The sequence below is a fragment of the Jaculus jaculus genome, chromosome 10, assembly GCF_020740685.1.
Source record: "Jaculus jaculus isolate mJacJac1 chromosome 10, mJacJac1.mat.Y.cur, whole genome shotgun sequence".
In the NCBI taxonomy this organism is placed as follows: Eukaryota; Metazoa; Chordata; class Mammalia; order Rodentia; family Dipodidae; genus Jaculus; species Jaculus jaculus.
In genome coordinates this window covers 99,030,756-99,055,336 of record NC_059111.1, presented here as the reverse complement: position 1 = coordinate 99,055,336, position 24,581 = coordinate 99,030,756, and the positions used below count along the sequence as shown (strand labels likewise).

Below are 24,581 nucleotides of genomic sequence, written 5' to 3'. Positions count from 1 at the left end.
AAGGAAGGAAGGAAGGAAGGAAGGAAGGAAGGAAGGAAGGAAGAAAGAAAGAAAAAAATAAAGAAAGAGAGAGAGAGAGAGAAAGAAAAGAGAAATAAATCCCAGGAAGGGGAAAAACTTAAAACTCAGTCCCCCGAGTTTTAAAACAGAAATACTGACTTGTTAGGTCTGACGTAAGTTTAGCATATTTGTCTTTTTAAAATAACTTGCATGATAGGACTAACTTTTGACATTTTTGATATTACTAAATCTTAGTGCTTTGTTTTGAGGTGGGTTCTCCCCAGAACTAGGAGACCCCACTGGCTGACCTGGAATTCACTGCAGCCCTGTTAGCTTGAGATTTTATTTTTTCCACGTAGGTTTATATAGGGTTGAGATCCTCGGCCTCCCCAGTGATGGGGTTGAGGGAATGAAACAGCCCAGCTTGCTTAGAACTTTTTTTTTCAAATCTCTGCTCATGTATTTATTTTAATTACATGCAGGTTTTGTTTGTGTTTGTATATTGCTCAATTGCATTTTAGCTTTGTTCTACTTCTTTTTTTTCTACCCAGTCTATTTTTGGGATCTTTGTACTACGCTTTCCACACACAGCTTGTATAATTTTCCTCTCTCTTTTTTTTTAATTATTTATTTATTTATTTGAGAGTGACAGACGCAGAGAGAAAGACAGATAGAGGGAGAGGGAGAGAATGGGCGCGCCAGGGCTTCCAGCCTCTGCAACCAAACTCCAGACGTGTGCGCCCCCTTGTGCATCTGGCTAACGTGGGACCTGGGGAACCGAGCCTCGAACCGGGGTCCTTAGGCTTCACAGGCAAGCGCTTAACTGCTAAGGCATCTCTCCAGCCCCTTTCCTCTCTTTTTAATCTTTTCTTCCACATTCTCTTCTCATCCCCTCCTCTTTATTCTCCATATCTTAAACTTCGACAGCCTCAACAACCTCTAAAGTTTCTGGAACCTGGCTGTGACCCAATTTCTTTCTCTTCCTCTCAGTTCTAAGTACCCAAAACCTTAGCATGTTCGACACCAGCCTTTCTCTTTTACCCACCAGAAAGTATTAAAGTCACATGATCATTGTTGTTGATTGGCTATTATGAAATGTACATAGCAGGCATATCTACCAGCTTAGATTTCTCCTGCTGTTTTTTTTTTTTTTTTTTTTTTTTAGCTCCTATCCTGAAGTTATTAGCACTACAGTCTAATCAACTAAGTGCCACCCTGCACATTCAGCTCCACGTGGGCATGGGGAACTGTCCCAGGGCCCAGCCTCACAGGCAAGCTCCACAACCAATAAGCCATCTCCCTAGCCCTCCCCCACCCCCACTGCTTGGTTTAAATCTTGCACTGATTCAATCGTTTCTTGTTAGACCTTCTTTTACAATGGGAATATTTACTCCGTGCATTATGTGTATGTAAATTGTATTTTGATTTTACATGCTCATAGTTAAGAGAATTTGAACTTAAAAAAAAAAAAAAAAAACTTCTTGGAGGAATACATCCCTGATACTGAAAACTTAAAACAGGGGTAGTCATGAGTCCTAGGGGTGTAACATCTGCTGCTGTCTGGCTAAATGTATATACTGTGCTCATCAAACTGCCCAGTAAGCACTTCTTTTAATGTTCATACCCTTATATTAATGCTACTCTCACTTTGGGTAGAGAATCTTCTCTTTGCAGATAGCAATGACCTTGGGATGACTCAGAAGGCAGCATGGTGCTGGAAAGAAGTGACAGGAGTGCTCAGCACTGCAGTATCTCTATCACACCTTCCAAGGCTCAGGGTCTAATGCAGAAGAGGTGGCGGAAAGAATGTAAGAGCCAAAGGAAGGGTAGGACTCCTTATAATGTGCTCCTCCAGACACAAAATGGCCTGGATATCCATGACCTCACAGTGCCTGACACTACCTACACAAGACCATCCTAATAGTAGGAAAAGATGATGACATTCAAATAGAAGAGAGACTGATTGAGATGGGGAGGGGATATGATGGAGAATGGAATTTCAAAGGGGAAAGTGGGGGGAGGGAGGGTATTACCATGAGATATTTTTTATAATCATGGAAGTTGTTAAAGTAAAATTGGAAAAGGAAAAAATAAACAAAAACTTCTTGGAACATGCTTTTAATTCTAGCACTTGGGAGGCAGAGGTAGGAGGATTACTGTAGGTTTAGAGGCCACCCTGAGATTACATAGTGAATTCCAAGTCAGCCTGGGCTAGAGTGAGACCTTACTTCAAAAAAACAAACAAAACATATTAAAAAACAAAAACAAAAATCTTCAGGGGTATGTTGGTACACTTCTTTAGTCCCAGCACTCAGGAGGCAGAGGTTAGAGAATCTCTGTGAGTTCAAGGCCAGCCTGAGACTACATAGTGAATTCCAGGTTATCCTGAAATAGAGCGAAACTTTACCTTGAAAAAAAAAAAGCGTCTTATTGACAACTTTTATACATATAGACAATATACCATGGTCATAGTCCTCTCTCGCAACCCTCCTTTTTCCCTTCCCAAATGCCCAAATTAGGATTTTTGAACAGTGTTGGGATTGTTAAAAAATTATGGGGACTGGGCTGGTGGTTAAGACATTTGCTTGCAAAGCCTAAGGACCCAGTTTGATTCCATAGAAACTACATAAGCCAGATGCACATGGTGGTGTCCATATGTTAAGTTCATTTGTAGTGGCTGGAGGCCCTGGCGTGTCCATTCTCTCTCTCTCTCTCTCTCATAAGTAAATGAGAATTAAATTTTTGAAATTATGGGTTTTTGGGGGGCTGGAGAGATGGCTTAGCAGTTAAGGTGATTGCCTGCGAAGCTTAAGGACCCATGTTCAACTCTCCAGATCCCTCATAAGCCAGACCCCCAAAGGTGAGGCAAGCACAAAGTCACACATGCCCACTAGGAGGCATAAGCATCTGGAGTTTTATTGCAGTGGCTGAGGCCCTGGCTTGTCTCCCTCTATCTTTAAATTTTTTTTTAATTAAATTTTAAAAATTATGGGGACTTTTAAAATTTGACTGAATGCATTTCACACCATGACTCCATGACTTGGTCATAGGTTTGTAGGGGTCAGAGGCAGAATCTGGTCATTTGAATTATCTGTCCCACATAAACTGATGTGTTTTGAATCCTTCATCCCCAGCTGATAGAAAATTGGGAGGTGGGGCCTTTATGGAGGAGGTGTGTTGCTGGGATAGATTTGGGGGTGTTATAGCCCTACCTCCCCCTTGCTGGAGCCCAGGTCATTGTCTTGCTGCTTCCTGTGAGCAACTATGACAAGGAGTGATGTCCAGCCTCTGCTCTGCCAATTCTTTTCCTACCTTCATGAAGCTTCCCCTCAAGACCATAAGCCAAAATAAGCCCTTTCCTCACATCAGCCGCTTTCGTTCAGGTGTTTTGTCCCAGCAAGGGCGAAGTAGCTCCCACCGTGTTTAATGCCGAGTCTTCCCAACAGCACGGAATTTGGATCAGCCTAAATACTTTCACTGGGGAATAGATGATGAATACGTGGTACATAATTATAGTGGGATTCTATTCAGCCACAAACAAACTTGAGGTGATGAAATCTGCTGGGAAATGGATGGAATTGAAAAAGAGTACATGAAGTGAGCTAACTCATGCACAGAAAGACAAACACCACGTGCTGTCTCTCATAAGCAGAAAACCCTTGCTTAGAACCTTTATATGTGTGCAGTATTATGGAAGAAAGTATGTAGAGCGATCAGGTGTGGTGGTTTGAGACAGGTGTCCCCTAAACTTAGGGATTATTATTGGGAGCAGGCGTATGGGTCTTGTAGCCAGTTTCCCCTTGCCAGCGTGTAGCACATTCTCCTGTTTCTGTTGTCTACCCTCTGCTCATGCCATCATTTCCCCCTGCCATCGTGGGGCTTCCCCTCTAGTCTCTAAGCCTTTTCTCTGAGGCTGCTTCCAGGAAGGATTGCGGGAAGGAGGAAGTCCTTCCTTCTGAATGAGCCTTTCCCCCAGAGTGGGCAGCCCTCCCCCTCCCCCCCCCCCCAAGGAAGCACTGGGAGAAAAGAGCTCCTTTCTCCCACCTGGCTGCCAGTGCTGCGTAGTGGCACGGGCATCTTTCCTGTTCGGCTACCCACCATTGGTCTCAGAACCAAGTTTCCTCAGCTTTCCTGCATGGAGCAAAGGCCCGCAGGTCTCCAGAAAGCCTTCAGGCGGGCAGTGCTGGCTCTGGACTGCGGAGGCATCCGCCCACGTGGGCTGAGCACCTACCAGGTTCCTTGACCCTTGGGCCTGCAGACTGCTCTTGTTGGACTGTCGTAAGCCAGCCCAATAAATCCCCCTTTGAATACAACTCATTCTATTGGCTCAGTCCCTCTACAGAACCCTGACTAATACAACCATTGACTGCTATCACACACCTGGCTGCACAGGCCTATAATCCCAGAAGCTTGGGAGGATTGCAAATTCAAGGCCCACACGGACAATTTAGTAAAAACCTGTCTCAAAATAAAAAGTGATTTTTTTTTTTTGTTTGTTTCCAGAAATGGCTTTGAGTAATAGAGTTCTGCACCACAAGGGTTTGATCTGCAACAACAACAACAAAAATAAAACCCAAACACACACACACACACATACTTTGCTCTCAGAGTTGTACTTATTGGGACTGACTTGTAGCTCAGGTGGCAAAATGCTCCATTAGCATGTGCAAAGCCCTGGGCTCAATACCTAGCACCCCATAAATAGTGTGGTGGTACACACCTATAATCTCAGTACTTGGGAGGTGAAGGCAGGAGGATCAGAAGTTCAAGGGCATCCTATGCTACAGAGTGAGTTTGAAGCCAGCCTGGGCTACATGAGACCCTGTCTCAAAAAAAGAAAAACATCAAACAACTCCCCCATACTTAGCCAGCTAGCTACAGCAAGAAGGATCCTACATGTCCTAAGAAACATGGTGGAAGGGTGAGGGAAGGTCTGGACAGGTGAGTGTGTGCACAGGATTCTTGGAGAATGTGGGCTTATGTGAAAGTGACTATTGAGAATATTCCAGAAATGGAAGTTTGCTCTGGATAGAACACTGTTCAAATGTGAGAGCAAATCAGGAATTTAATATCATCAGTACCACCTATAAACTGAGTGTGGTCACACACACCTTTAGTTCCAGACTCAGGAGACTGAGCTGGGAGGGAGGATTGTTATGTTTCAGACCAGCCTGGGGCTACAGAATAAGTTCCAAGTCAGCCTAGACTAGAGTGAGACCTACCTCAAAAAAACAAAACAAAACAAAACAAAACAAAACAAAAATAAAGAAAGAAAGAAGGAAAAAGAAAAAGGAAAAGGAAAGAAAGAAAAGAAAACAACAACTACAAAGAAATAACCAGGGCTGGAGAGATGGCTTAGCAGTTAAGGTGTTTGCCTGTGAAGCCTAAGGACCCAGGTTTGATTCTTCAGGTCCCACGTAAGCCAGATGCACATGGTGGCATATGCATCTGGAGTTCATTTGCAGAGGCTAGAAGCCCTGGAGAACCTGTTCTCTCTCTTTAATAAATAAATAAAAATAAATCTTAAAAAAAAGAAAACGAAGAAATTGGGCTGGAGAGATGGCTTAGTGGTTAAGCACTTGCCTGTGAAGCCTAAGGACCCTGGTTCGAGGCTCGATTCCCCAGGACCCACATTAGCCAGATGCACAAGGGGGCGCACACGTCTGGAGTTCATTTGCAATGCCTGGAGGCCCTGGCATGCCCATTCTCTCTCTCTCTCTCTCTCTCTCTCTCTCTACCTGCCTCTTTCTCTCACTGTCTGTCACTCTCAAGTAAATAAATAAAAATAAATAAAATAAAAAAGAAGAAATAGAGCTGGGTGTAGTGACACATTCCTTTAATCCCAGCACTCAGGAGGCAGAGCTAGGAGTATTACCATGAGTTTGAGGCCACCCTGAGACTCCATAGTGAATTCCAGGTCAGCCTGTGCCAGAGTGAGACCCTACCTCAAAATAATAATAATAATAATAATAATAATAATAATAAAAGAAAAAGAAAAAGAAAAAAGAAAGAATGACCAACTGTGAAGTAAGAGAAATGGGAAGGACTGAGATTATCGCTGGAGAAGTCGTCACTGATGAACATCTGGAGGAGAATGTGGCATGTGTGCATGTGTATGTGTGAGAGGATTCTCATATCCATACAGCCCAGAACACAGAAATTCCCTCAAACTCTTCTGTCATCCATGAAAGTACCTGAGGACTCATGAGATCCTTTAGAAACAGACCTGAAATCAGTGAAACAGGGCTCCCATGGGTGCCCCCTAAGGGGCTTAGGGAGATCAAGAAATCCTAAGACAGCCCAGTTCCTTAAGAATCTGGAAGATGGGCTGGAGAGATGGCTTAGTGGTTAAGCACTTGCCTGTGAAGCTTAAGGACCCCGGTTCAAGGCTTGATTCCCCAGGACCCACGTAAGCCAGATGCACAAGGGGGCTCATGCATCTGGAGTTCGTCTGCAGAGGCTAGAAGCCCTGGCGTGCCCACTCTCCTCTCTCTCTCTGTGCCTCTTTCTCTCTCTCTGTCTGTTGCTCTCAAATAAATAAATAAAAATAAAAAAAATTTTTTTTTAAAAAAAGAACCTGGAAGATGCCCAGGATAAACTTCTGTCCTGAGACCAGCATGGTGGTGCACGCCTTTAATCCCAGCACTCGGGAGGCAGAGGTAAGAGGATTGCCATGAGTTCGAGGCCACTCTGAAACTACATAGTGAATTCTAGGTCAGTGTGAGCTAGAGTGAGACCCTACCTTGAAACACAAAAATCAAAAACTTTTGTCCTTTTTAAGAACAGAAACTATTTTATCAAAAAAGGCTCTGGAGGGGATGGGGAACTGCAGAGGTTATCAGTGGTTAAAGGTTCTTGCTTACAAAGCCTGTCAGCCAAGGTTCAATTCCCCAGTACCTACGTAAAGCCAGATTCACAAAGGGGTACATGCTTCTGGAGTTCAGTTTCAGTTTCAAGAAGCAGCCCTGGCATGCCCTTGACTCTCTTTCCCTCTCTCCCTCTTTTTCTCTTTTTCTCCCTCTCTCCCTCTCCTTCTCTCTTTCCCCTTGCAAATAAATAATTTTTAAGTCTCTGGGGAAAAATAGAAAGGAAGAACAGAGCCAATTCTTCTAATGATAGAATGGATCTAGGGGCAGCTGTTCTCAGAAGTGTGAGTTATTTTTGATTCTTAACGGGAGCAACAAAGAGGGCCCTCTAGTGGTGAAGTTAAGAAAGGCATCCTGGCTTGTGCTCATGTCCTACAGAAACATTAGGTCGTCAAATTACTCTGTCTAAAAATACAGGGAAACAAGTTTAAAAAAATAAGGTGACCAATAGGAGAGGACCACTACTTCATAGTGAATTCCAGGTCAGCCTGGGCTACAGTGAAACACTACCTTGAAAAATAAATAAAACCAAACCAAAACAAAAAAAACTCATATAAAGCTGTTAAAAGGGAAACAGGAAAAGATGGAAGTGAATAGCATGCTAGCATATGTAAAAGTAACCAGAAAAATGATGAAGTCGCCAAGTGTTTGAAAAAGTGAACTAATATTACGAAATGTACCAAAAGGAAATTTAAATCACAATAGATTTTGTCAAAGAACATAAAGAAAGAAATGAAGGTAAAAATTCAAGGCCTTGAATAACAGGATGATTAAAAGAAAGGAGCTACCAAGGGCTAGAGGGATGGCTTAGCGGTTAAGGTGTTTTCCTGCAAAGCCAAAGGACCCAGGTTTGATTCCCCAGGACCCACATTAGACATATGTACAAGGGGGCGCCCACATCTGGAGTTTGTTTGCAGTGGCTGGATGCCCTGACACACCCATTTTTTTTCTCTCTCTCTCTTTCTGTCAAATAAATAAATAAGTGAAAGGAGGTAACAGAACTCATAAAATATTATAAAAGGTAATTTCTGAAACAAATATGATAGTCATTAAAAATATACAAAAAGACTGAGCAGGACATCTTACAATGCTAAACAGTACCATTTATAATGTCGACATAATATTTATATTGATAACAAAAACACCAAGATTTAGAAAGTAAAAATTGCACTTAAAAGGAAAAAATAGAAGAACACATATATAAACAGTAGAAGACTTTAACATGTCACTCAGTCCAAGATTTTTTTTTTAAAGAAATCACGACCATGGAAAATATAGAAGTTGCATTTTCAGGCATTTCCTTTTAAAAGAGTAACCGGTTTCATTTTCTTGTTAGATGTTCCAAAGATGCCAATTCAGTGAGGATGCATGCTGTGTGATACCCCCTGTGTGACAGAAAGGTGTCGTTCAGTCAATCTAAAGTTAATAAAACAATGGCACCATGGGACAAGAGGTCATATTGGCCACAGTGTGTGTGTGTGTGTGTGTGTGTGTGTGTGTGTGTGTTTTGAGAGCAACCACTGCAATTGCATGCAGACGCTTGCGCCACCTAGTGGGCATGTGCGACCATGAGGTTGCCTCAATTTGTGGGTCCTGCTTACTGGGATCTCCAGAGAGTTGAACCTTAGACTTTGCAGGCAAGCGCATTAACCACTAAGCCATCTCGCCAGCCCTGTCTTGGTATTTATGTGCCCTTTTCAAATCAAGTAATATGAAGTGATAATGAGCCCATCCAGAGACTTTGGGGCCCTTTGGGGAGATGAATAAAATGCAGTCACAAAGACTTTCCCTATAAACTTTACTTGATATGACAATATTACAGATGATGCATCATTACATGTGAGCAGTATATGACGATTCATTTATGTGTCTTTATGTCCCTTGGAGAGTGAGCTCTTTGAGTAAGGCACCATATCTGGGTCTGTAATCTCAGTGCATGGCTAGAGGCTGAAAGAAAAGTTTAGTCTGGATCACGAAGCCAAGAATACTGAAGTTGGAATAAGCTTTGTAAAAACCCACAATATTGATAGAATAAACACAGTGTTAGTATCTTAATTGTTATTTTTTTTTTTCTTAGAGAAAGGGGGAGAATTGTTGTGCCAGGAGGGCCTCAGCCACTGTAATCAAACCTAGTGGGCATGTGCAACCTTGTGCTTGCCTCATTTTCTTTCTTTCCTTTTTTTTTCTTTCGAGGTAGGGTCTCATTCTAGCTCAGGCTGACCTGGAATTCACTATGTAATCTCAGGGTGGCCTTGAACTCACAGCGATCCTCCTACCTCTGCCTCCCAAGTGCTGGGATTAAAGGCGGCGCCACCATGCCCCGCCTTTGCCTCACATTTTTGTGTCTGGCTTAAGTGATCAAACATGGATCCTTAGGCTTTGCAGGCAAGTGCCTTAACCTGTAAGCAATCTCTCCAGCCCTAATTGTTATTCTCACCATTATTAGTCTCCCAAATTGTTATTGATGGTTGTCCACTTCTGGTCGCAGCATTCAGTTTTAAATGAGTAATTCCAGGGGCTCATAATTAGTTTTGGATATGTACTGGCTCCTAGGAAGAGTCTACCCAATACCGACCAAGGGTATGCTTGGTGGAATGTATTCTCTGCCAACCAGACAGAAGGACATGAGCAGAGCTGATTTCTCCTTCCACCCTTTGAACTCCTGTCAGCTACTCTCATTTGCTGAATCAGTTCTTGATGCTTTTAAGATAATTACAAATTACTTTATCAGACATTTTGAAATGATTTATGCCCCAAAAATGTATTTCACTCTCATGGACCATTATTGCCAGGGAATGAAAATTCCCAGTACCCTTTAAGTGTTCTCTAAAATAATGGAAAGCTAAGGGATGTTACCAAAGAGCTCCAACCTCCCTAAAAGACCATCATTATGGACCTACATAAGGCAAGTGGAGAAAGGGACACCTTTATTTCCTTTTTTAAAATATTTTGTTTGGGCTGGAGAGATGGCTTAGCGGTTAAGCACTTGCCTGTGAAGCCTAAGGACCCCGGTTCGAGGCTCGGTTCCCCAGGTCCTACGTTAGCCAGATGCACAAGGGGGCGCACGCGTCTGGAGTTCGTTTGCAGAGGCTGGAAGCCCTGGCGCGCCCATTCTCTCTCTCTCTCTCTATCTGTCTTTCTCTCTGTGTCTGTCGCTCTCAAATAAAAAAATAAATAAATAAAAATAAAATATTTTGTTTATTTGTTAGATAGGAAGGGGAAGAGGCAGATAGAGTGGGTGCACCAGGACCTCCAGCCACTGAAAACGAACTCCAGATGCATGCACCACCTTGTGCGTCTGGCTTATGTGGGTCCTGGTGAATTGAACCTAGGTGAGTGCCTAAACTACTAAGCATCTCTCCAGCCCAAAAGGATACTTTTAGTATGAAAATGTGAGGGAGAGTGCAGTACCATGCTCATAACAGGGCTGAGGATACCTGGAAAAGATGATTCTGCTCTTGGGCCCTCTTGGATTAGATGACGCTTTTCTTCCATCACTCAACAAACCCGTGCTGGGAAGATCAGGTGTAACTGTTGTCATTTAGGGCACAGAGTTTTGGCTACTTTTTACTTACTGGGCTAATCCTTTTCTGAGTACAATTCAGAAAACATAAAGAAATTATTATATTTTTAATATTTTTCTTCATTCTGGACATATTTATACATGTATATGATGCATTTTGATATTAATCCCAATTTATCTCTCTCTCTCTTTCTTTCTCTCTTAAGGAAAGGTCTCACTCTAGCCCAGGCTAACCTAGAATTCTCTGTAGCCCCAGGCTGATGGCAGACTCAGTGACCCTCCTACTTCAGCTTCCTGAGTGCTGGGTACAAAGGTGTGCCCCAAGCCCCTGCTCCTGGCTTCCAAACCCCATCTCTTAGCCCCTCATCTGTAATTTCTTTTTTTCTGTTTTTTGTTGTGTCTTTCTCCGGGGAAGACAGGCTTCACAAGAAGTTTGGTGATGTTCCTTCCTTGTCTGATTTATGGATAGTTTAGGAAGTAAATGATGTGAGTTCTTCCTTAAAGATCTGGTAAAATTCATCTTGGCCTGGATGTTTTTAGTTGGGAGTTTTTTTTTTGTTTTTGTTTTTTTTTTTTTTTTAGCTGCTTTGATCTCACTGCTTGTTACAGGTCTTCTGAAATGTTTTGTCCCATATTGGCTTATGTATCTAGAAATTCATCCATTTCTTTTAGATTTTTAAATTTAGTAGAGTATATGTGTGGTAGTTTGAACAGATGGCACTCAATATATTCAGTTTTTTATTTGTAGTTTGCATCTGCAGCCACCTGGCTGGAGGCAGTGTCACTGGGTGATCTTAAAGTGTGGTGGTGGGTTTGAGATTTCAATCTAAAGATTGCAAAGTGTGCCTAGTGGGAGTTCCTGAAGTGTGCTGCACTGGGTGGATTTTGGCTTTGGGCTTGGGATTCTCTCTCTGCTGGTCCAGTGACAGCAGCCCAGCTCCTTCTGCCATTATGGAACTTCCTCTGGACCTGTAACTTCAATAAATCCCTTCCTCCATAACTGTGCCTGGTCTGGAAATTATCACAGCAAACCTGAACTGTCTGATACGATATGTTTTTAAGGTATGTCCTTATGACTTTTTGAATTTCATTGGTATCTTTTGTAATAGCTCCCTTTTCATCTCTAATTTTATTAATTTGGGTCTTCATTTTCTCTTGGTTATTTTTGCTAAGTCCTTGTCAATCTTGTTTATCCTTTCCATGAGCCAACTCAATTTTTCATTGATGCTTTACATTGTTTCATGTCAGTGTTGTTTCTATTTCATTAATTTTTACCTTGATCTTGATTGTTTAATTTCATTTATTGATTTTTGGTTTGGCTTGTTCATTTTCCAAATCCCTAAGGTTTATTATGAAGTTATTTGTTTGAGATCTTTCTGATTTCTCTTTAAAAATATTTTCATTTTGAGAGGACAGGCAGATATACATAGGGAGAATGGACACACCAGGGCCTCAAGCCACTTTAAATGAACTTCAGTCACATGTGCTGCTTTCGAAATGTTTTCTTTGGTCTGTATATTTAGTATTGTAAGTATAATATGATAAGGGGAAGTTCTTTTCTGGTCTTGTCTGTTTGGTGATCTAAATGCCTCCAGTATCTGTTTTGGCAGTTCCTTCCCTAATTTTGGGAATTTTCTTCTATGATTTTGTTGAAAATACTTACTATGGCATTTGCTTAAATTTTTTCTCTGTCTTCTATACCCAGAATTCTAAGATTTGACTTCTTAATAGTGTCATGACTGTATTGAAAGCCCTTCTCATTAAAAGTCATTTTTGTTTATTTATATTTCTCCTTGTTGGAATGTTTTAGATCCTCTACCTTGTCTTCAAGCTTGATACTCTATTCTCGCATTGATTCATTCTATTGGCAAGGTTTTCTATGAAGTTTTCTTGTTTGACTAATTCTGGGTTGTTTTTTTTTTTTTATTTCCAGTAGTTCAGATTTATTTTTATTTAGTATTTTAATTTTCTTTCTTATATCTTGTATCAACCTGCATATTCTGTTCAGTTGATTTCCTGTGGCCTCTAGAGAATCCTTTAGCGATTATTTTTCTCATTTTATTTCTTTGAACATACAGAGAATCATTCTTTTGAGTGTTTTTTCTGGCATTTCATCTAATTCACTCTTGCTGTAAGATATTACTGTGGAATTCATAATTTTTGGAGGAGTGATACATGTTGACTTAGCTTTTTGTGCTTTTTTATATTACTGTGTTGGGATTTGCACATCTTCTTTTATTGCTTGGATTTTCTCTTTGTTTTATCAGCTGTATTCTTAGACATCCAGTGCAAAAGTTACATCCTCATTCTGGGAGCTAAAGGTGCCTGGTATGGTCTCTATGTTACTCCCAGAAAAGAATAATAACAATCATAGTGACCAAAGCTGGTGGATAGTCTGTTATGTAAATATCACAGTAGTGAATTAACAACAATGGTCCTGTTAATTTCAATTAATTATTGGCTGGTAAATGAGCAAAGATGGTTTGGGGTATACTAGGATTTTGGTTACTTACAAATGGGAGGAAAGAATAGTGGATTAGATGGGGGATAGTGTTAACTTTGAAAAAATGGAAGTGGCCAAAATATCTGAGAAAGGTAGGATACTGTTAGGCTTCACAGATGTTAAAAATATGGAAGATTGAGCCAGGCGTGGTGGTGCACGCCTTTAATCCCAGCACTTGGAAAGCGGAAGTAGGTGGATCGTTGTGAGTTTGAGGCCACCCTGAGACTACATAGTGAGTTCCAAGTCAGCCTGGTCTACAGTGACATCCTATCTCGAAAAATCCACAACCAAATAAAAAATGTGGAAGATTATAGTTATAGAATACAATGAGGTTGGGCTAAGGAGAGAATATGAAGAAGGGGTTAGAAAGGGAAGGAAAGCATATTAGTTGTCTGTGCCAAGAGTATTTGCCGGGGTCCAGCCCTGGCTTGAAGGAGGGTTCCCAAAGAGAGGTGTGAAAGGGAGGGGCGAAATAACGACTCGAAGTCAAGTTCTGGTGCAAGCTGACAGGCTAATGCTGACAGCAGCTGAGTTTTTCCATCTTTCTCTCTCTGCCTCCTTCTCTGTTTCTATTTTTTTCTTTTTCGATTTTTTTGTTTTCTGTTTCTATGCTTCCATGTTTCTCTGCTTCTCTGCTGCCACAGCTCTTAGCCTCAGTCTTTTATTTTCTGATCGTGTCATGCAAAAACGAACTTCAAGAAAGGTACAATTTTACAGAATTTATAGAAACATTTTGTTATTTCTTTTCATCAAACAATCTCATAATTACTCACCTCAAGTAAAGTCGTCAGGCCCCTATAATTATCAACTGTTTTCACACTTTCCCCATGTATGCACGGTCAAGCACTTGTGATTTCCTGAACTTCTTCTTTCAATTACTCTATTAAAGGTGAGAGGCAAAACAACCACAAATGGGGCTTCCCATCGTTAATCACTGATCCAGTAGAACCATTTATCCTTTAATCATTTACTTTGAATTTTCTTTTTCACGTCCCTCCAATACTTAGACTTTGGTCCCTCCGACTGAACTGCTTTTGACTTTAGTTGTTTTTCTGTAAGGATTCTTGGTAAAGAGTCATAGTTTATTGCAATTGCCACCATTTAGAAAAATTAGTCATAGAACAATTTTTACATTGTTCCAGGAGGTTCATTGTTTCCTCCTAAGTGTACTGTACTCCATGCCTGACTTTCTTTAAGGCCTTTAAGGAAAACAATAATCTCTGACCCATTTTCTTGTTTTTCCAATTCTATGCCAGAGCCTCTTTCAAATACATTGACCAACACTTTGCCAACACCAATTTTTACTGGAAAAGTAAAGTTAGAGATTGGGACACCAAGTGAAAGACAGAGAAAGACAAACATTGTACAGAAAACCACAGATATCTATAGCATAGAGAGCCAAAGATTTTTCTATAGAGGGGCCGCATTGGACTTCAAGGAAGAGACAGCTGGGCTGGAACTGTGTCAAGTAGCTCTTCAGCGCTCGATTCCTCATGACCCTGAAATGGCATGCTTGCCATTTCTGGCAAGTATTAAAGAGATCAAAACAATAGCCTGAATGCAGAAAAAGAACACTCCTGAAACCCAACTGAGCAATACAAACAGAAACAGAACCAGCACGGGGAAAAAAGATATGCATGGCTGGAGATTAAGAAAAGAGGCACCGGGCTGAGGAGATGCCTCAGTAGCTAAAGGCACCTGCTTTTGCAATACCTCCTGGTCTGTGTTCAATTCCCAGCACTCATGTAAAGCTGCATGCAAAATGGTGCGTGTGTCTGTGATCCTAGTGAGCCTATGACAATAGGAAGCAGAGCCAGAAGAATGCCAAGCTCTGGGGCCAGCCTCCTTTGCAGAACTGAAAGACTCAAAGAAAGTGTAGCACAGGAGCTGGAGAGATGGCTTAGTGGTTAAGGCATTTGCCTGCAAAGCCTAAGGACCCAGGTTCTATTCCCCAGAGCCCACATAAGCCAGATGCACATGGTGGCACATGCATCTAGAGTTTGTTTGCAGTGGCTGGAGTCCCAGGCATGCCCATTCTCTCTCTCTCCCTCTGCCTTTCTGTCTCTCAAATAAACAAATAAAAATAAAATATATTTAAAAAAAGAAAGTGTAGCACAGACAACTCCTCTGACTTCCACATGGGCACTTTGGCTCATAAGTGCCCACACACACACATACCTACATGCACACACACATATTCAAATAAATGAAATAAAAATATTTTAAATGTTTATTTATTTGCAAAGTGTTGTCATCAGATTCACATTGCTGGCAGGAAACACCTAACAAACAGCAGTTTGTGTTAGTAAAGGGTTTACTTTGGCTTACAGACTCAAGGGGAAGCTCCATGATGGTAGGGGGAAACGATGGCATGAGCAGAGGGTGGACATCACCTCCTGGCCAACATCAGATGGACAACAGTAACAGGAAAGTGTGCTGAACACTGGCAAGAGGAAGCAGCAACAACATCTATAAGCTAGCCCCCAACAATACACTGCCTCCAGGAGGGTTTAATTCCCAAATTGCCATCAGCTGGGAACCTAAGCATTTACAACACTTAAGTTTAGGGGGGACACCTGAATCAAACCACCACATTCCGCCCCTGGCCCCCATAAACTGATAACTCCATACATGATGTAAAATAGAATACATTCAGTCCAGCTTTAAAAGTCCCCACAGTTTTTAATCAATCCCAATGATGTTCAAATATTCTCTTAGTCCAAGGTCTTTTAACTGAGCTGCAATACAAACAAACAAATAAAATCCAACAAAAACACACAACAACAAAAATTTCCACAAAAAAAAAAACCCACAATGGCACAGAATTAACATTCACACTGCCAAAGATGGCATTGGGCAAAGCAAAGAAATATTCAACCAATACAAGATTTGAACAGGGCAGACATCAAACTCTGTGGCTCCAAGTCCAACAACTCCAGCCATTGACAAGTTCCCAAATCTGATAGATCTAACTAGTGACAAGTCTCCAGAGTTCCAATTCCACCCCTTCAGCTAGGCTACTCACAGTCCCTGAAAACTTCATCTGGTGCCAGCAGCTCTCCTTGGCATCCATCCCATAGCCTGGCATCTCCATTTGGTCTTCACTGCAACCGACGGTTCACCCTCATGGCTCCATCGGGCTCCACACAGGTAATCCAACAAACCTGCTTTACACTGCTGATGGACGTTTCTAAAATACAAAACCATGTTCCAATTTCAATGACCCTCTCTTTCCTGCATTTGTTATATTCCATGATACCAGGTGGACTACCAACTTGTTAATCCAGGGGGGAATAAAGCAGACTTTGAATAACAGGATACTCCTTCAGCATTCAGCCTCTTCAAAAGGGTCTACATTCTTCCTGTTGTCCCAATGTAGGTCAGCTGGCCCAATCTCAAAGGCTGTAATCTCCCATACAATTGTAGCAGGCATTTTGGCCCAAAGATTTCATTGCTGTGCCATATCCCTTTGCTCAGACCAGTCCATTTCCATGCAATGTGACACTGCACAAGTTCTCAGGACACAAGAGTTCTCAGGCACAACAGCAAGCTTCTCACACAAACTGCCTGTATCTCAGTCCAGGCAAAGCTCTTTCTCACCTTCACAAGCCAAACCTCACAATCCATAGTTCTTACTGCATTCAGGTCTTTCAACTCTAAGCAGAAGCAGTCCATCAAGCTGTACTTATAGCACGGCAAGGCATCTCTTAGGCCAACATCTCAAATCCTTCCACATTCCTCTTGCAAATCAGCTCCCAAAGGCCAAAAGCCACCATAGTCAGGTTTCCAGCAGCAACTAACCCCACTTCTAAGTAACAACTTTACTGTTGCAGTCAGGTTGCTGGCAGAAAACACCAAACCAAAAGCAACTTGTGGGAGCAAAGGGCTTATTTTGGCATACAGACTTGAGGGGAAGCTCCATCATGGCAGGGAAAAACAATGGCCTGAGCAGAGGGTGGACATCACCTCCTGGCCAACGTCAGATGGACAATAGCTACAGGACAGTGTGCCAAATCCTGGCAAGAAGAAGCTGGTTATAACGCCTACAAGCCTATCCCAAACAAGATATGCCCCCAGCAGGCTCCAATTCCAAAACTGTCATCAGTCTAGAAAATCTCCTACACACATATGCAGAGATTGATCTCCTAAGTGAGTATAAATCCTGTCAAGTTAACCATCAGTATTAGCCATCACACCTGACCAAAGCTGAATATCTAAAACAATAAGCAAGTAAAGAACAAGAATTTAGTTGTTCCCACTTAGTGATAATATGAATGGCTTATGCAGAAAATCCCAGGAAAGTGGAGCTCCAGTGATGCAGTTGGCTAGAGTGTGGGACTTATATAAAAATCCCAGGAAATGTACAACATAATTGCTAAAGCTAATATGTAAATTTGAGAAGGTTATAGGATTAAAAGTTAACATGTAAAAATCAAACAATTACAGAATGAAATATTCAAAACTTCTGTTCAGGTTATCACTCCAAGACAAAAATACCTAGGATGAAATCTGATTAAAAAGGCATCTGGGAACACCGTACCCAAAGCTACTCAACACTGTGTGAGACATGGAAGATATGAAAATGGAGAGAATCCTGTTTGTATTCCGCAAACTCAACACCTTTTTCAGTTTGAGTTTGGCAATTTCCCTCTGATTGGTCTACAGATAATACAATAGACATATTTCGCATGTGCTTGCGTAGTATGTGGGGATGTAGTGGGCGTGGCATATGCACATGTGTGTGCAGATGTGCACTCCCTGTGGGGAGGCCAGAGGATGTCGTCTTCTGTAAGTTAGCCATATATTTCCTTGAGAGGAAGTCACTCTTTGAACCCGGATCTTCAGTTTTCTGGAGCCTCGGTGATTCTCTGGTTTCTGGTCCCCACAGAACTGGGTTCCCAGCTGCTTAGGTGGATGCCAGGAAATCACACTCAGACGGTCACAGGCAGTCATGGCTAGTGTGGCAAGTGCTCTCAGCCAGTGAGCCTTGTTCCCAGCTGGATATAACTGTATTTTATCCCAGTAGACAATTTTTGGTGTGTGTGGGGGAATTGACAAGCTAATTCTAAAATTCATGTAGAATTGTAGGATTTACACTACTTATTTCAACATCGAATCTAAGGCTATATTCATCAAAACTGTTCAGAAACTACACATTAGTGGAAACATAAGGAGCCCTAGAATTGACCCAAACATGCATAGTCAATTCGTGATTGACACAAGTAATTCAGGAGGGATTGAGTGAATGCACACGTAGATAAAGATGAATAATGGGGCTGCAGAAATCGCTCAGCAGCTAAGTGTACTTCCTGTGACCACGAGGGCCTGAGGAAGCCTAAAAGACTGCTCCAGTCCCATCACCAGAACCCACCAGGAGGCATGGCCGAGCGTATCTGTACCTCCTGTCCTGTGGGATGCAGAGACCCAAGAATCTTGGGAGCTAGCGAAAAAAAAAAAAAAAAAAAGAAAGAAAGCAAGTTCTGGGATCAATAGGAGACTCTGGCTCAAATAAACATGGTGGAAGAGCAATGGAGCAGGACACCCCATGTTCTGCTCCTCTGGTCACCACAGGAGAATGCATGGGGTGCTACCTGATCACATGCACATACATATACATGCATACACCCCCACTCCCCCACACAAATAGTAAGAAAAATGCTGTGTCAGCTTGACATTGCTGGGATGAACATCCAAACCAGACACAGTCTGTAGGAGGAAGAGTTGATCTTAGCTTACAGATCCAAGGGGAAGTTCAGTCGATGGCTGAAGAAGCCGTCTTCCAATCACCACCAAACAGCCAGCGCCACAAGCAAGCACAAATGGGCAGCAAACAGTAGGAGGCCAGGCAGAGCTCAGTCTGCTCTGAATACCTTTGGGCTTGGAATTTAGATCTTCCCCTAAACATACCTTAGGGTTAGACCCTAGGATTTGCCTACAGTGACACCTCTTCCAGCCAGGCCACTGGAAATCCAAGTTACAAGTTTTAATCAGACACCCGAGTTGATTGGGAGACATGCATCCAAATTTCCACAAAGAACACTGGCTCTTATACCACATCATTCACAAAAACTGAGTTGACATGAGTGGTAGACATATATGTTCATACCTAAACTTATTTAGCTTGTTTAACTTCTAGAAGAAAACAGATTCACATATTTTGAAACTTTGGCCAGACAAAGGATTCTTAAAACATAAAAAGTAAGAAATAAAAAAAAAACTTAATTTATTTTCATGAAAATGTAAAAGATACCATTTGAAAGGCATCATTAAGAAAATTAAAAGGCAGACCAGGCATGGTGGCACATATCTTGTAATTTCAGCACTTAGAGGGTTGAAGAAGATATTAAGGAAATATTCAGGAAATAATGCTTCTGTTTTGAACATGTACAAACTTTTTTGTACTCCCTAGATAATAAAATATAGTATCTATTTGTGTAGCACTTCCATTATATTGGGAATTGTGCATGATCTAAGCTTAAAGACGTATGCATACTCTAGATTTGAAGAATTCAGGAAGTTTACATAGGTTATGCGGACATCCTGTGTTATTGCATATCTATTCTAAGTGGTTTGGGCACTCAGACTTGGTGTCATTGGGGAGGTCTGGAAGTAATCTCTACTGCTACTGAGGGAGATTGTACCACCTCAGATCTGCTTCCTAGGGAATCTTTCTGCAGATAGCTATTTGACAAGGACTCATGCAGTATATAGGAAGGCCTGTAACTCAGGAATAAGGATAAATATTTCAGAGTTGGGAAAAAAAATGGCTCAATGGGTAACATGCTTATTGTACAAGCATGGGTGTCTGAGTTCAGAGCCCCAGCACCCACATAAAATGCTGGGTGTGGTGTCATGTATTAATAGTTCGGGGGAGATGGAAGACCCCCAGGGCTTGCTAACTAGTTTAGCCAAGTTGTTGAGTCTATGGCTCAGTAAGAGACCCTGTCTCAAAACATTAATAAAGGGCCGGAGAGACAGCTTAGTAGTTAAGGTGCTTGCCTGCAGGGCTTAATGACCCGGGTTTGGTTCCCCAGTATCCACCTAAAGCCAGATGCACAAGGTGGTACATGCGTCTGGAGTTCGTGTGCAGTGGCTAGAGGCCCTAGCACATCCATTCTCTCTCTCTTTCTACTTGCTTCTCTCTGTGTATGTCTATTTGCCTCTTTCTCTCTATCACTCTCTCAAATAAATAAATGAAATATGAAAAAATATATAGAAAAAGAAGCAATGGGCTGGAGAGATGGCTTAGCAGTGCTTGCCTGCAAAGCCTCTAAGGACCCAGGTTTGATTCCCCAGTATCCACGTAAGCCAGAAGCACAAGGTGGTGCATGCGTCTGGAGTTTGTTTGCAGTGGCTGCAGGCCCTGGTGCATCCATTCTCTCTCTCTCTCTCTCCTTGCACATTAACAAATTTATATATATATATATATATATATATATATATATATATATATATATACACATATATATTTTAAAGGCTGGGCATGGTGGTGGGTCTGGAGTTCGTTTGCAGAGGCTGGAAGCCCTGGTGCACCCATTATTCTCTCTCTCTCTCTCTCTCTCTCTGCCTCTTTCTCTGTCTGTAGCTCTCAAATAAATAAATAAAACAAACAAACAAACAAAAAAAGAAATACATGAGAAGGTGTGCATCAGCATCAATCAACAGATAAATACAAATTACAACCAGCCAAGCACACCTGTCAGAGTAAATACAGCTAAATACTGTCAACAGCAGGGGCTCGTAAAAATGGACAGTAAGTCATACATGTCACTGATGAGAGTCAAAAACGGAAACAAGCACTTTGGAAAGCTGAGTCTCTTTTTTTTAAATAAACTTTTTAAAAAAATTTATTTATTTGAGAGAGAGAGAGATAATGGGCGTGACAGGGCCTCCAGCCACTGCAGATGCACTCCAGACTCATGTGCCCCCTTGTGCATCTGGCTAATGTGGGTCCTGGGGAACCGGGGTCCTCAGGCTTCACAGGGAAGCGCTTAACCACTAAGCCATCTCTCTAGCCCAGAAAGCCGAGTCTCTAATAAAACTAAACATGCACATCCCACACCTAGGTAGATACGCCCAAGAGAAGTATATGCTTTATCTCCACAAAACAGCTTACACAAGAGTGCTGATGGAAGCTTAAAAGTTTGGCAGCTTTATGCTGGAAACAACTCACAATGCTCCCTGGAAGTGAATGGATGAAAAGTAGTGTGCACAGGCCAAGGGCCTAGGATAGACCAAAGCACAGATGTACTGATCACCCTCACAGATTCTGTAGCTGAGAATTTGAAGCCGGGCGTGGTGGCGCACGCCTTTAATCCCAGCACCTGGGAGGCAGAGGTAGGAGGATCACTGTGAGTTCGAGGCCACCCTGAGACCACATAGTGAATTCCAGGTCAGCCTGTGCTAGAGTGAGACCCTACCTCGAAAAACCAAAGAGAGAGAGAGAGAGAGAGAGGGCGGGGAGGGAGAATTTATTTGTTTGTGTGTAAAAACTTGTCTGTAACTGAAAAATCAGTGTTCTGTATGTTTCTGTGGTCACGGGTAGATGGACATGCATGGATCTGTGAGAATTCTATTACATAATGTGCATGTGCCCAGTGAGACCATCCAAGGCTGTATTCTGTCTTCTTGCTCTAGCTCATATGTTATGAATGTGTTATTTTCATCATCTATTTAATGATACATTTCTCACTTTTTTTTTTTTGTTATTGGGGATTTTACTGTTTAAAATGGCGCCAAGTGCAGTTCTGAAAAACTATGTAGTGTTGTTGCAAGAAGGCTGTGCTATGCCTTGGGTGAAAGTATACTAAATGTGGTCTCTTGAGCTGGAGAGATGGCTTAGCTGCTAATGCACTTGCATGGAAAGCCAAAGGACCCAGGTTCAATACCCCAGTACCCACATAAAGCCAGATGCACAAGGTAGTGCATGCATCTGGAGTTCACTTGCAGTGACGAGAGGCCCTGGCACACTCATTGTCTCTCTCCGTTTTTCTCTCCCAAGTAAACAAATTTTAAAAAAGGCCTCTTTAAACAAAAACATATGTAAACTTATTATGATTCTGTTTGCTTATATGTATTGATTAGTTGGTACATGTTACACACACACACACACACACACACTTATCTGCTGTTTGTTTCTATATATTGATCAGTTGATGAAACATGTCACCAGAGGCTGACAGGAACGAACCTAACCACCATTTCCCCAGGAGCACCGGTTCAGTACTGGCTAGCTCTGCCTTGATGGCGATTTCATAGCCCACAGCTGCTGTGAGTAATGAGAATCAACTGTGTAAGCAAACACCGACACATGTCACCCATGCTGCGGGCCACACAGAAATTTGCACCAGGGATTCAAGAACAGGTTGATTCTTACAAGGAACAGCGCTGATCGCTGGGGGAGTGTTGACTGGAACGTAGTGTAGGACATTTTTGTTTGTTTATGGGAATGTTTTGCATCTTGATCTGGGAGTTGGTCATTAAGATAGAAGGTTTCCTTTAAGATAGAATTGGTCTCCTTAGCTCTTACTATTTGGGGTTTGCCAGATGCGTTGTTCTTCTGTAACCATGGGGTGGCAGTGTTGCAGAAACGATCAAAATTTGGGCTGCAATTGGGAGTTCAGTGCTCTGTAGAACACTCCTTTACTGGTTGTGTCCGCTCTCCTCCCTTGAAGGAATCTCTGCTCTCCAGCACCTTCTCTTGCCACACTGAACAACACTCTCAGGTGAGAACGCTACATTGTTCCGAGGCAGCCCACAGCACACACGACATGTCCCTGAGACCTGCCTATCACTTCCCTGGTCTCGCCCACCATTTCTCTTCCCTGTCTCACGTCTGTCCCACATCTGACACTCCAGCTCCATCTCCTGAGCACCAGATGCCTCCCTCTGTCCAATCCCACAACCTGGGCATGTCTCTACAGCCATATCAGATAACCGATGCTTCCAGAAGTAACAAACCTGAAAATGGAGGCAATGCTTATCCATAGGGGAAAAGGGTTTCTTTCTTCCAGTTATACACTAGCAAGAAGGCAATAAATAGAGCTATACTGAAAGCCTTGTGAAACTTTAAAGATCTGTTGTTAAATAAGGAAAGTAACACTAAAAGAAGTACAAGGAATAAAATAATAGCCAGACCCTGTTTTTGTGTATGATTTATTTAATTTTATTGGTCATTTGTGTGTGTGTGTGTGTGTGTAAGTGTATAGCCATGGCACACATGGGGAAGTCAGAGGACAGCCCTCTCCTTCCACATTTTTTTTTTTTTTTGAGGTAGGGTCTCACTGCAGCCCAGGCTGACCTGGAACTCACTATGCAGTCTCAGGCTGGCCTCGAACTCACAGCAATCCTCCTACCTCTGCCTCCCGAGTGCTGGGATTAAAGGCGTGCACCTCCACGCCTGGCTCTTCCACCTTTGTTTAAAACAGGGTCTCTCTTGCCACTCTCACTTTTGAGCTTCCACATTCTCCCAGCTCCACTTCCCATTGTTACGGGCACATTGGGGTGATTGCATATGATTGCTGAGCATTGAAAGGAGTTTCCCAGACTGCTGACAGTTTACTTGGGATGGGGAGGGAGCCCAGTGATAAACAGGGAAAACAGGACTTCACTGTAAGGCTTCACACTAACAACATGTACAACATTTTCATTTTGGGTTACGTATCATATGTAGAGCATGTGCATGCGTGTACAGACATATGCATGTCTATGCCATATCTCTGGATATACAAATCTATCCTTTCTTGTACAGTTTCTGTGTTTTATATTATGCCTACACTCTGGCCACATCAAAACTATAAAAGTATACTTTTGTCTTTAGTTTCTACGTACGAATTTATTTTACTTAACATTCATATGCTTAGCCAATCCAACATACGTTGTAAGGTAGAAGGTTAATATAACTGTTTTTCTTATTTTCTTTCTTTTAAAAATATTTTATTTATTTATTTAAGAGAGAGAAAATGGACACACCATGACCTCTAGCCACTGCAAATGAACTCCAGACACATGTGCTACTCTGTGCATTTGGCTTATCTGGTACTGGGAAATCATACCTGGGTCCCTAGGCTTAATAGGCAAGTGCCTTAACCATGAAGCCATCTCTCCAGCCTCTCTCACTCTTTCTCTTTCTTGCCCTCCCTGCCCTCCTTCCTCTCTCCCCCCTCCCCTCCCTTTCTTTCTTTCTTTCTTTTTATATTTATTTATTTATTTATTTTTGAGACAGGATCTCACCATGTACCCAGTGGCCCAGGCTGATTTTGAACCTGGCAGTTCTCATGCCCCAGTCTTCCCAATGCTAGTATCACAGATGTATGGTACCCTAGTGGCACATGACTGTAATGGCAGTGTGTGGAGGCCGAAGTTCAAGGACAGCCTCTGCTGTGTAGTAAGTTTCAGAGCAGCCTGGATATATGAGACCCTGTCTCAAAATGAAGTGAAAAAAATTTAAATATTTTCTTTATTTATTTGAGAGAGACAGAGATAGAGAGAGATAGAGAGAATTGACCCACCAGGGCCTCAGCCACTGCTATTGAACTCCAGACGCTTGTGCCACCTGGTGGGCATGTGCGACCTTGCTCTTGCCTCCCCTTTGTGCATCTGGCTAATGTGGGGTCTGGAGGGTCGGACGTGGGTCCATAGGCTTTGTAGGCAGGCGCCTTAATTGCTTAGCCATCTCCCCAGCCCCAAA

General features: G+C 42.2%; 1 protein-coding gene across 5 annotated transcripts in view; it reads right to left on the bottom strand.

Moving 5' to 3' along the window:
* The window catches only part of Akr1d1 (aldo-keto reductase family 1 member D1), a 71,897-nt gene extending 58,174 nt beyond the window's left edge, over positions 1 to 13,723 (bottom strand). Inside the window, exons 1-2 of one of the 5 annotated variants that reach the window (XM_045160663.1) lie at positions 13,666 to 13,717; positions 10,304 to 10,378 (exon numbers count right to left, since the gene is read on the bottom strand). The gene's annotated coding sequence lies outside the window, so the exon portion shown is untranslated. Of the gene's footprint in view, positions 1 to 10,303; positions 10,379 to 13,665 lie in introns of all 5 variants that reach the window. The other 4 variants (XM_045160661.1, XM_004661179.2, XM_045160662.1 and 1 more) reach the window with 4 other exon arrangements.
* Between the last annotated feature and the right edge of the window lie 10,858 nt (positions 13,724 to 24,581).